The sequence below is a fragment of the Numenius arquata genome, chromosome 13 (genome assembly GCF_964106895.1).
Source record: "Numenius arquata chromosome 13, bNumArq3.hap1.1, whole genome shotgun sequence".
NCBI classification, from domain to species: domain Eukaryota; kingdom Metazoa; phylum Chordata; class Aves; order Charadriiformes; family Scolopacidae; genus Numenius; species Numenius arquata.
In genome coordinates this window covers 215,633-228,988 of record NC_133588.1, presented here as the reverse complement: position 1 = coordinate 228,988, position 13,356 = coordinate 215,633, and positions in this window count along the sequence as shown.

Genomic DNA, 13,356 nt, shown 5'->3' with positions numbered 1-13,356 from the left:
GGAGCCCTGGGGGGATGTGGGGATGGAGCTGCCACCAGAGTCCCAGGAGCTTTGGGGGGACATGGGGTTGGAGCCCTCACCAGAGTCCCAGGAGCCCTGGTGGTACGTGGCCATGGATCCATCGCCAGTGTCCCAGGAGCCCTGGGATGACACGGGGACAGAGCCGTCACGGGAGTCCCAGGAACCCTGGGGGGACTTGGGGATGGAGCCATCACCAGGGTCCCAGGAGCCCTGGTGGTACGTGGCCATGGATCCATCGCCAGTGTCCCAGGAGCCCTGGGATGACACGGGGACAGAGCTCTCACCGGAGTCTCAGGAACCCTGGGGGGACTTGGGGATGGAGCTGCCACCAGAGTCCCAGGAGCATTGGGGGGACGGGGGGATGGAGCTGACCCCGGCCATGCCCAAACTGGGGGAGAGGCGGGGGACGAAGCGGGGGAGCAGCCCCCCGTTGACATCACCCAGCAAATGCAGGGCTCTTGCAAGAGGGCTGGGGGCAGAGGGTGGGCCGAGTCCCACCGCAAGGAAGAGACGGAGGTGATGGGGGGGGCGGGATTTGTGTGTATTTGAGGGAGGGCTTGTATTTGGGGAGGGGCTGTGTGTACTTGGGGAGTGGGGGCATCATATTTAGAGGAGGGGGGCATGGTATTTAGGGGAGGGGGGTGTGCAGTTGTGGAGAGGGCTGTATTTGGGGGGGGTACTTGGGGAGAGGGCTGTATTTGAGGGAGGGGGGTGTGTTTGAGGGAGGGAGGGGGGTTGAGAGTAGCTTCAATAGGACCTTTTCTCTTGTGTTAAAAAGTTGTCTCAATTAAAAGTTGTTTCTCCAGAACCGCTCCGTGCCTGTTTAGGGGCGGAGGCGGGGGCGGGGAGGGAGGGAGCGCAGGGGGCACCGGGAAGCAGAACCCCCCCCAGGTGCCACAGCCCCCGTGAGCCCCCAGTCGGAGCCCACCAGCCCCAAAGGGCAACGAGCTGACCCCAGGGACGAGCCACCACCAGCGGGGTGCCAGTGGCCGGGGGGGGACTCCCCTGTCCCCTTCCCCAGGGGCAGCCAGGACAGAGGGGTCCCTGCAGGAACCACCGACACGGCCCCACGCAGAAAGCAGCACGCAGCCCCCGGGACAAGGACAGCCCTTGGGGACCGAGATGGGGGGGACACACACACCCCACAACGCGGGCTGCAAGGCCTTGCTCTGGAACACGGCCAGCGCTCCCTCCTGCGGGGACAGGGCTCGGGACACAGTCCCCCAAAGCCTGGGGACAATCACACCCGTCCTCGGCTCACACCGCGCTCGGCTCCAGAGCCCGGCTTCGCCTCCCGACTGCAGGAAAATCACCACAAATCACCCAAGAAGGGCATTCTTAAGGGCTTTGTCCAAACGCCTCTCAAACAAGGAGACGCTTGGGGCATCAACCACCTCCCCAGGACACCTCTTCCAGCGTTTGACCACCACCTCGGCAAAGAAATGCTTCCTAATCCCTCTAAGGGGGATTTTGTGCTGGGAGTCTTCTTTAGTAACCTCCTTCCTTTACCTGCCTAAAAGGGGCTGTTCCTGAACAGCTCTATGCCCTTCTGGAACTTAAAAAGCCTGTCCTGAAACCGTCAGCCTCAGTCCCTTACCAGTGCCGTTCCCTCAGTTTAGCTTTCAGAGAGCCGGGCGTCTGAATTCATCCTTGACAAAAACCACAACAGCTAACTCATTTTCCTGCAGTCACCTGGCTCCTCTTCATCTGCAAAGAAGAAACCACAGCTCCAAGACTGAGCATCATAACTGTAAATTCCAACCTCTTCCACGACACCCTCATCCGCAGAAGCTCCATGGAGTTCCACTCACCTGCTCCACGCCAATCCCAGAACTGGAGGCTGCAGCAACAATTAATTATGGCACCTAAGAGACCAAGAAACACAAAATTACCACAGCGCTTATGAACCCTCACCGGTCCTGTACTCCTCTTTGATACATCCCGGCTCATCTCAAAAGTAATAAACTAGAACACACCAGACCTCATTGAAACCCAAACTGAAATAGAAAGCCAATATGAGGGAGAGCGATGAACCTGCCTCCCTTTCCTAGCCATGCCTCAGTCCCAAAGCTCACCCAACCAGGATGAGCACGTTGATGAAGTATTCTGTAAGCGGCTGGCTGAAGTCTTGCCATCGCCAGCCCTTGTTCTGGTTGCGGGCTTCAACCTACCGGATATCTGCTGGAAATAGAACACAGCAGAGAGCAGGCAAGGCTAGGAGGTTCCTTGAGTGGATGGAAGATAACTTCCTTACACAACCGGTAGGAGAGCCTACTAGGGGAGGCGCCTCGCTAGACCTACTTTTCACAAACAAAGAAGGACTAGTGGGAGATGTGGAGGTCGGAGGCCGTCTTGGTCTTGGCGATCATCAAACGGTCAAGTTTTCAATTCTTAGGGAGGTAAGGAAGGGGGTTAGCAAAACCTCCACCTTGGCCTTCCGGAGGGCGCACTTTAGCCTGTTCAGAACCCTGGTTGGGAGGGTCCCTTGGGAGATAATCCTGCGGGGCAAAGGGGTCCAGGAAGGCTGGACGCTCTTCGCGAAGGAAATCCAAAAGGCCCAGGAGCAGGCTGTCCCCATGAGGCGCAAAGTTAAAGGGCGGGGAAAATGGCCGGCCTGGTTGAACAAAGAGCTTTTGACGGGACTTAGGGAAAAAAGGAAGGTTTACCACCTTTGGATGAAGGGACAGGCAACTCAGGAGGAGTACAGAGATCTTGTTAGGTTACACAGAGAAAAAATTAGGAAGGCAAAAGCCCAGCTGGAACTCAACCTGGCCATTAATATAAGGGACAACAAAAAAAGCTTTTGTAAATACGTCAACAAAAAGAGAGTCAGGGAGAATCTCCATCCCTTCCTGGATGAGGGGGGAAACATTGCGACCAAGGACGAGGAGAAGGCTGAGATACTTAATGCCTTCTTTGCCTCTGTCTTCAATAGTCGGACCAGCTATCCCCAGGGTGTTCAGCCTCCTGAGCTGGAAGCTAAGGATGGAGAGCAGAACAACCCCCCCATAGTCCAGGAGGAAGTAGTTAAGGATTTGCTTATGCACCCGGACACGCGTAAGTCTATGGGGCCGGACGGAATTCACCCAAGGGTACTCAGGGAGCTGGCGGGAGAGCTCACCAAGCCTCTCTCCATTATCTATCAACAATCCTGGTCAACAGGAGAGGTACCAGATGACTGGAGGGTGGCCAGTGTGACGCCCATCTACAAGAAGGGCCGGAAGGAGGATCCGGGAAACTATAGGCCTGTCAGCCTGACCTCGGTACCGGGAAAGATCACGGAGAGGATCACCTTGAGTGAGCTCTCACGGCAAGTGCAGGGCAGCCAAGGGATCCGCGCCAGCCAGCATGGGTTTATGAAAGGGAGGTCCTGCTTAACCAACTTGATCTCTTTCTATGACCATGTGACCCGCCTGCTCGATGCGGGGAAGGCTGTGGACGTTGTCTACCCGGACTTTGGTAAGGCCTTTGACACCGTCCCCCACAGCGTTCTCCTGGAGAAGCTGGCCAATCATGGCATAGACAAGTGTACTCTTCACTGGGTGAAAAACTGCCTGGATGGCCGTGCCCAGGGAGTTGTAATTAATGGGGTGAAATCCAGTTGGCGGCCGGTCACCAGTGGTGTCCCTCAGGGCTCAGTTCTGGGGCCAGTCTTGTTTAATATCTTTACTGATGATCTAGATAAGGGGATTGAGTGCTCCCTCAGCAAGTTTGCAGATGACACCAAACTAGGTGGGAGCGTTGATCTGCTGGAGGGTCGGAAGACTCTACGGAGGGATCTGGACAGGTTGGCTCCATGGGCCAAGGCCAATGGGATGAGGTTTAATAAGGCCAAGTGCCACGTCCTGCATTTTGGTCACAACAACCCCAGGCAACACTACAGGCTTGGGGAAGAGTGGCTGGAAAGCTGCCCAGCAGAAAAGGACCTGGGGGTGTTGGTGGACAGCCGGCTTAACGTGAGCCAGCCGTGTGCCCAGGTGGCCAAGAAGGCCAACGGCATCCCGGCCTGTATCAGGAATAGCTGGGCCAGCAGGAGTAGGGAAGCGATGGTGCCTCTGTACTCGGCACCGGTGAGGCCTCACCTTGAGCGCTGTGTCCAGTTCTGGGCCCCTCACTACAGGAAGGACACTGAGCTGCTGGACCGTGTCCAGAGGAGAGCCACCAAGCTGGTGGGGGGTCTAGAGAACAACTCATACGAGGAGAGGCTGAGGGAACTGGGCATGTTTAGTTTGGAGAAGAGGAGGCTGAGGGGAGACCTCATTGCCCTCTACAGCTACCTGAAAGGAGGGTGTAGAGAGGTGGGCGTTGGCCTCTTCTCCCAAGGGAATAAAGACAGGACCAGAGGAAACGGTCTGAAGTTGCGGCAGGGGAGGTTTAGATTAGATATTAGGAAGCACTGCTTTACCGAGAGAGCGGTCAGGCACTGGAACAGCCTGCCCAGGGAGGTGGTGGAGTCGCCATCCCTGGAGGTATTTAAGAAACGTTTAGACGTGGCTCTCCAGGGCATGCTCTAGTGCCCGAGATTGTTGGTTTGCGTCTGTTTGTGGGCGGGTGTGCTGTGTGGTTGGTTGTGGGTGTGGCTACCTTTTTTTTTTCTTTGTGTGGTTGGACTCGATGATCTCCAAGGTCCCATGCAACCACGAAGATTCTGCGATTCTGTGATTCTGTAATGTTGGGTCATCAGGGAGGGGAGCCACAGGACAGGGGGGGAAGGGTTTGGAGAGCACCTTGGAGGAGAAAGACCTAGGAGGCCTGGTGGACAATAGGATGACCATGAGCCGACAATGTGCCCTTGTGGCCAAGAAGGCCAATGGCATCCTGGGGTGCATCAGGAAGAGTGTGACCAGCAGGTGGAGGGAGGTCATCCTCCCCCCTCTACTCTGCCCTGGGGAGGCCCCACCTGGAGCACTGCGACCAGTTCTGGGCTCCCCAGTTCAAGAAGGACAGGGAACTGCTGGAGAGGGTACAGCAGAGGGCTACAAAGATGATGAGGGGACTGGAGCTTCTCCCTTATGAGGAAAGGCTGAGGGACTTGGGTCTTTTTAGTCTAGAGAAGAGAAGACCGAGGGGGGATTTGATCAATGCTGATAAATACTTAAAGGGTGGGTGTCAAGAGGACGGGGCTGCTCTTTTATCAGTGGTGCCCAGTGACAGGACAAGAGGGAACGAGCAGAAACTTGAACATGGGAAGTTCCACCTAAACATGAGGAGGAACTTCTTTCCTGTGAGGGTGGCAGAGCCTTGGAACAGGCTGCCCAGGGGGGTGGCAGACTCTCCTTCTCTGGAGACATTCAAAACCCGCCTGGACAAGTTCCTGTGCAACCTCCTCTAGGTGGGCCTGCTGTGTGTGGGGAGGGGCGTTGGACTAGATGATCTGCAGAGGCCCCTTCCATCCCAATGTGATTCTGTGATTGTGTGATTCTGTGACACTGACAGAAAGGAGATTGAGAGGAGATCAGGGGAAGAAATTCTTTGCTGTGAGGGTGCTGAGACTCTGGCCAACGGTGCCCAGAGAAGCTGTGGCTGCCCCAACCCTGGAGGCGTTCAAGGCCAGGTTGGACGGGGCTTGAAAAACCTGGTCCGGTGGGACGGGTCCCTGCCCAGGGCACAGGGTGGGACAAGGTGAGCTCACAGGTCCCTTCCAATCCAAACCAGTCTAGGATTCGGGGACATGCCTTCCAGCCCTGTCACCAGCTTGGCTGCCCTCCTCTGGAGGCATTCGAGGACCTTCCCATCCTTCTCCAACGGTGGGGCCCAGCCCTGCACCCAGGGCTCCAGGTGAGGCCGCACCAGCGCCGAGCACAGCATTACAATCCCCGCTCTTGGCCTCCTGCTTCGACTGGGTTTGATGCCCCCCAGGATGGTGCCAGGGGACACCGATGGCTCCTCCTCAGCTGCTGCCCCCAGCACCCCCGGCCGGACCCCTTTCTGCAGGGCTGCTCTCCAGCCACCCCTCTCCCCAGTTACGCTCCTGCCCAGAGTTCCTCCCTCCCAGGGCAGAATCCTGCACTTTTACTGCTTCAACTTCACGCCACTGCTGATTGCCCAGTGCTCCAATCTACCTAGAGCCTTCTGCAAGGCCTCTTGGCCCTCAAGAGGGTCAACAGCACCTCCCGCTTTGGCATCATCAGCTCGTTAAGGGGGCATTCAGCCCCCAAAATCCAGGGCAGCAACTCTTCCCACCGGTTTTCTCATTCCACTGATGATGTTAAACTCAACCATTTTGTGATCACTGTGGCCAAGACCATCCCATCTCCCACCAGGCCTCCAGCAGGAGATGGGGAGGCTATGGGCGGAGGGGGCGGGGCACAGGGAGCTCCCACATTCCATCCCTGGTGACCAAAGAGTCCTTAGCAGCGCAGAGACCGAGAGGACCGACGATGGCGCTGCCACCACTCTGGCTCCCACCGAACGGCCCCCGGGCCCCCGCGGCGACCCAGACGCTTCAGACTTTTGTGCTCCCACAAACCTTCTACCCCCAAGGTAGGGACCGACCCCAACCCGCAGCCCGGGGACACTCTCGGGGAACAGAGCACGGGAGGTCACCACGGCCATGGCTCCTGTCTCTCTTCCAGGCTCAGCCACCCTGGTTCGACTGCCCGGCCACGAGCAGCCCTTCCCCGCAGCCTGGCCACCCACCGTGGGGGTGGCCCCATGGGCCCCACGGGCCACACTACCAGGTATGGACCCCCTGTGCCCTCTGCCACCTTCAGCCCCCGAGCACTGTGGTCACCTTCACCATCCCACCTCCCCTGTTCCCCCCCAGCAGTTTTGGTACTGGGTGTGGAGGGTTCAACAAGCCCGGCTGAGCATCCCTGCCCTCACCTGCCCAGGAAATCCAATTTCCAGGGAATTTCCCAAACTGGGGGGGCCATCTCTCCTGTTTCCTCCCGCAAAGCATGTCCCCTCCCCAGTTTCCAGCCCCAGCCCCTCCAGCACAGCAGCTCACTCCAGGGAGCGACCGGCCACCAGCTCCCCAGGGGCCTGGCTCACACCCGGGATGGGGGCCACGGGGGACAGCTTGGCGGGTGCCCTGGAGGCTGCCCACGGCCCACCACGCCTCCCTTTCCCCCCTCCCAGGGCTGCAGAGGGCCCCCTGCGGTTGCTGCTTCCATCCCCGCTTCTTCCACCTGGAGTGGACCCTCACCAACCAGCCTCCACCGGCCACCCCCACGCTCGGCCATGGCGCCGCTGCTCCCCCGGGCCCTGCCCTGTGGGGCCTCGCAGGCTGTGAGACCCTCCCGGCCTGGGCAGCCCCCGGCAGCCTCCAGGGACAGCCCACACAGCCCCCGCTGACACAGCTCCCAGCCTACGGCCACCAGGGCAGAGCGGTGCCCGCAGCCCCCCCGCTGCTGCTGACCTCCAGCCCCGGCCTCCAGCACGTCAAGGGACCCCCTGCACGGACCAACATCTCCAGCACGGCCAGCCCTGCGGGGGCACCCCCACGCAGCCACGTACCCCCACGCAGCCACGTGCCCCCCAGACACTCTGCTGCCCCCGACAAACCAGTTCCTGGGGACCCGGACAGCACCGTCAAAGTCACCGAGGAGATGCTCCTCCAAGAGACCCTCAGGCTCTTTGGTTCCTCCACGGACACGGTGGGGGCCGGCCAGGACAGCACCAGCACCAACAGCTCCAGCACGGCCACCCCCGAGGAGGCTCGCCCGCACAGCAACCTCCCCCCATACAGCGACAGCTCCTGGGACAGCCTCACATCCCGGGACAGCCAGGGCCCCACCAGCTCTGCTGCTCTCCGCCAGAAGCAGGCCTTTGGGGGGCTGGCAGCGCCCCAGGAGGTGCCTCTGGAGGAGGCCCTGAGCCTCTTCGACTGCTGCTGGGAGGTGGCAGGGCTCAGCCAGGACAGTCTTGGGAGCAGTCCCAGGCCTGGGGATCCTGGTGACACTGGCAGAGAGGAAAGAGCAGCGGTCCCAGCACCCACCACGCTGCCAAACTCCATCCCTGGCCCTGAGAACATCGATGAACGGTCTTCAGAGACCACCAGCTCCAGCATGGCCACCTCTTTGGAGACACCCTCGGACAGCAACATCCTGCTGTACAGTGACATCTCCTCAGATGGTGACTTTACCTGGGACAGCGGCATCTCCCTGGGCTGCAGTGTCCCCACCAGCCCCGCCACTGTCCCCACCAGCCCCTCTGTTGTCCCCCACAGCCAAGCCCTCGGGGACCTCACAGTGGCCCAGAAGGTTCCTCTGGAGGCGTCCATGAGGCTCTTCCACTGCTCCGGGGAGGTGGCAGGGGTCAGCCAGGACAGTCCTGGCAGCAGCCCAAGGCCTGGGGACCCTAGTGACACTGGCACAGGTGTCCCCCCCTGCGACTTCCCCTCCCTCGAGCTGCCCAGGTTGCTGCTGAGCCCCAGCTACAGCCTGGAGGAGACCACGGAGGCCGTGCGCTTCCAGGAGGAACTCATCGCCGGGACAAAGTCCCAGGAGCCCTGGGGGGATGTGGGGATGGAGCTGCCACCAGAGTCCCAGGAGCTTTGGGGGGACATGGGGTTGGAGCCCTCACCAGAGTCCCAGGAGCCCTGGTGGTACGTGGCCATGGATCCATCGCCAGTGTCCCAGGAGCCCTGGGATGACACGGGGACAGAGCCGTCACGGGAGTCCCAGGAACCCTGGGGGGACTTGGGGATGGAGCCATCACCAGGGTCCCAGGAGCCCTGGTGGTACGTGGCCATGGATCCATCGCCAGTGTCCCAGGAGCCCTGGGATGACACGGGGACAGAGCTGTCACCGGAGTCTCAGGAACCCTGGGGGGACTTGGGGATGGAGCTGCCACCAGAGTCCCAGGAGCACTGGGGGGACGGGGGGATGGAGCTGACCCCGGCCATGCCCAAACTGGGGGAGAGGCGGGGGACGAAGCGGGGGAGCAGCCCCCCGTTGACATCACCCAGCAAACGAAGGGCTCTTGCAAGAGGGCTGGGGGCAGAGGGTGGGCCGAGTCCCACTGCAAGGAAGAGACGGAGGTGATGGGGGGGGCGGGATTTGTGTGTATTTGAGGGAGGGCTTGTATTTGGGGAGGGGCTGTGTGTACTTGGGGAGTGGGGGCATCATATTTAGAGGAGGGGGGCATGGTATTTAGGGGAGGGGGGTGTGCAGTTGTGGAGAGGGCTGTATTTGGGGGGGGTACTTGGGGAGAGGGCTGTATTTGGGGAGAGGGCTGTATTTGAGGGAGGGGGGTGTGTTTGAGGGAGGGAGGGGGGTTGAGAGTAGCTTCAATAGGACCTTTTCTCTTGTGATAAAAAGTTGTCTCAATTAAAAGTTGTTTCTCCAGAACCGCTCCGTGCCTGTTTAGGGGCGGAGGCGGGGGCGGGGAGGGAGGGAGCGCAGGGGGCACCGGGAATCAGAACCCCCCCCAGGTGCCACAGCCCCCGTGAGCCCCCTGTCGGAGCCCATGAGCCCCAAAGGGCAACGAGCTGACCCCAGGGACGAGCCACCACCAGCGGGGTGCCAGTGGCCGGGGGGGGACTCCCCTGTCCCCTTCCCCAGGGGCAGCCAGGACAGAGAGGTCCCTGCAGGAACCACCGACACGGCCCCACGCAGAAAGCAGCACGCAGCCCCCGGGACAAGGACAGCCCTTGGGGACCGAGATGGGGGGGACACACACACCCCACAACGCGGGCTGCAAGGCCTTGCTCTGGAACCCGGCCAGCGCTCCCTCCTGCGGGGACAGGGCTCGGGACACAGTCCCCCAAAGCCTGGGGACAATCACACCCGTCCTCGGCTCACACCGCGCTCGGCTCCAGAGCCCGGCTTCGCCTCCCGACTGCAGGAAAATCACCACAAATCACCCAAGAAGGGCATTCTTAAGGGCTTTGTCCAAACGCCTCTCAAACAAGGAGACGCTTGGGGCATCAACCACCTCCCCAGGACACCTCTTCCAGCGTTTGACCACCACCTCGGCAAAGAAATGCTTCCTAATCCCTCTAAGGGGGATTTTGTGCTGGGAGTCTTCTTTAGTAACCTCCTTCCTTTACCTGCCTAAAAGGGGCTGTTCCTGAACAGCTCTATGCCCTTCTTGAACTTAAAAAGCCTGTCCTGAAACCGTCAGCCTCAGTCCCTTACCAGTGCCGTTCCCTCAGTTTAGCTTTCAGAGAGCCGGGCGTCTGAATTCATCCTTGACAAAAACCACAACAGCTAACTCATTTTCCTGCAGTCACCTGGCTCCTCTTCATCTGCAAAGAAGAAACCACAGCTCCAAGACTGAGCATCATAACTGTAAATTCCAACCTCTTCCACGACACCCTCATCCGCAGAAGCTCCATGGAGTTCCACTCACCTGCTCCACGCCAATCCCAGAACTGGAGGCTGCAGCAACAATTAATTATGGCACCTAAGAGACCAAGAAACACAAAATTACCACGGCGCTTATGAACCCTCACCGGTCCTGTACTCCTCTTTGATACATCCCGGCTCATCTCAAAAGTAATAAACTAGAACACACCAGACCTCATTGAAACCCAAACTGAAATAGAAAGCCAATATGAGGGAGAGCGATGAACCTGCCTCCCTTTCCTAGCCATGCCTCAGTCCCAAAGCTCACCCAACCAGGATGAGCACGTTGATGAAGTATTCTGTAAGCGGCTGGCTGAAGTCTTGCCATCGCCAGCCCTTGTTCTGGTTGGGGGCTTCAACCTACCGGATATCTGCTGGAAATAGAACACAGCAGAGAGCAGGCAAGGCTAGGAGGTTCCTTGAGTGGATGGAAGATAACTTCCTTACACAACCGGTAGGAGAGCCTACTAGGGGAGGCGCCTCGCTAGACCTACTTTTCACAAACAAAGAAGGACTAGTGGGAGATGTGGAGGTCGGAGGCCGTCTCGGTCTTGGCGATCATCAAACGGTCAAGTTTTCAATTCTTAGGGAGGTAAGGAAGGGGGTTAGCAAAACCTCCACCTTGGCCTTCCGGAGGGCGCACTTTAGCCTGTTCAGAACCCTGGTTGGGAGGGTCCCTTGGGAGATAATCCTGCGGGGCAAAGGGGTCCAGGAAGGCTGGACGCTCTTCGCGAAGGAAATCCAAAAGGCCCAGGAGCAGGCTGTCCCCATGAGGCGCAAAGTTAAAGGGCGGGGAAAATGGCCGGCCTGGTTGAACAAAGAGCTTTTGACGGGACTTAGGGAAAAAAGGAAGGTTTACCACCTTTGGATGAAGGGACAGGCAACTCAGGAGGAGTACAGAGATCTTGTTAGGTTACACAGAGAAAAAATTAGGAAGGCAAAAGCCCAGCTGGAACTCAACCTGGCCATTAATATAAGGGACAACAAAAAAAGCTTTTGTAAATACGTCAACAAAAAGAGAGTCAGGGAGAATCTCCATCCCTTCCTGGATGAGGGGGGAAACATTGCGACCAAGGACGAGGAGAAAGCTGAGATACTTAATGCCTTCTTTGCCTCTGTCTTCAATAGTCGGACAAGAGCACAGGAGGTGACCGCAGCCATGGCTCCTGTCTCTCTTCCAGGCTCAGCCACTCTGGTTCGACTGCCCGGCCAGGAGCAGCCCTTCCCCGCAGCCTGGCCACCCACCGTGGGGGCGGCCCCATGGGCCCCACAGGCCACACCACCAGGTATGGATATCCTGTCCCCTCTGCCACCTTCAGCCCCTGACGACCCTGGTCAGCTGCACCATCCCACCTCCACTGCCCCCCCCCAGCACATTTGGTACCGGGGGTGGCGGGTTCAGCAAGCCTGGGTAAGCATTCCTGCCCTCACCTGCCCAGTAAATCCCATTTCCAGGGAATTTCCCAAACTCCTGGGGACTATCTCTCCCGTTTCCCCTGCCTAAGCGCGTCCCCTCCCCAGCTTCCAGCCCTGGTCCCTGCCATCACAGCAGCTCCCCCCGGGGAACACCCGGCCACCAGCTCCCCAGGGGCCTGCCCCACAGCCTGGATGGGGGACATGGGGGCCGGCTCGGTGGGTGCCCTGGAGGCTGCCCACGGCCCACCACGCCTCCCTTTCCACCCCCAGGGCTGCAGAGGGCCCCCTGTGCCTGCTGCTTCCATCCCCGCTTCTTCCACATCGAGTGGACCACCACCAACCAGCCTCTGCTGGCCACCCCCACGCTCGGCTACGGCGCCGCTGGTCCCCTGGGCCTTGCCCTGTGGGGCCTTGGGGGCTGTGAGACCCTCCCGGCCTGGGCAGCTCCCGGCATCCTCCAGGGACAGCCCACACAGCCCCCGCTGACACCGCTCCCAGCCTACCGCCACCTTTTTTTTTTTTTTTACCTTTTTCCCAGCACCAGCCTTTAGAAATTACAAAAGTCAGGAGTTGACTCCCACAACCAAGCTGGCAGCCAGACGAACTCTTGCTTGTTTTGAACATCTCTGGGAACTACTTGCTTTGCACCCAGACTTTGGGGCTGCAGCCTTTCCTTGCCACTCTATCCTCAATACTACCTTTTTTTTCATTTTTTTCACAGCACTGGCCTCTAAAAATTCCGAATGTCTGGAGGCGGCTCTCACAATGAAGGCGTCAGCCAGAACAACTCTTGCTTTTTATGAACGTCTCTGGGAATTACTTGCATTGCCACCCAGACTTTGGGGCTGTGGCCTTTCCTGGCCACTCTATCCTCAAAAGCACCTTTTTTTCACTTTTTCCCAGCAGCAGCCTCCAAAAATTCTGAACATCAGGAGCTGACTCCCAGCTGGCGGATCACCAACCCTTGCAGACACGTCCAGCTGTGTACGGAAAGGACATGTCCACGTCAGCCGGTGGGTCAGACCGGACAGAGATGGCACAATCCCATCAAAAGGCGCCCCAAAGCTACCTCTCGTTGGCTGGTCCACGGGGGCCGCCCGGCCAAGGAGATGTCCCTTACCCATATCGATTGTCAACTTATATTATTAGAATAAGGTTGATCAGACTTGGTTCACAGACCGCAGCTCCAGCGTCACCATCCCAACGGGCTCCAGTCTGTGAGACTCGGACAGGCTCAGCTGTCCAATGCTGGGTCCCGAAAATGCTGGGTCCAAAGGAAATGTACCTCCAGGAGATGGAGCTCCACGGCCTGAGCGCAGCGCTAACTAGAAGCTTTACTGACTGAACCGCTGCTTTTCTACCCAAACGCTGGCGATCTCCAGAGAGAGAAAGCTGTTTTAGCCAGTTCTCCTCCAAAGCCCTGACAGGGGTAAATCCAAACAATCAGGAGCACCCCTCTGCAGAGAGACACAGCCAGCAGAAAGGCAATCCTTTGTGAAATCCAGCTGGAAACCCATTCCAGCAGAAAAGACAATCCTTACCAGGCTGTTGGCAAAACTCCCCACGTCTCTGGGCCAGGGGGATGTCACCAACACGTCCGCACCTCTGAGGGTTGGGGTCCACCACA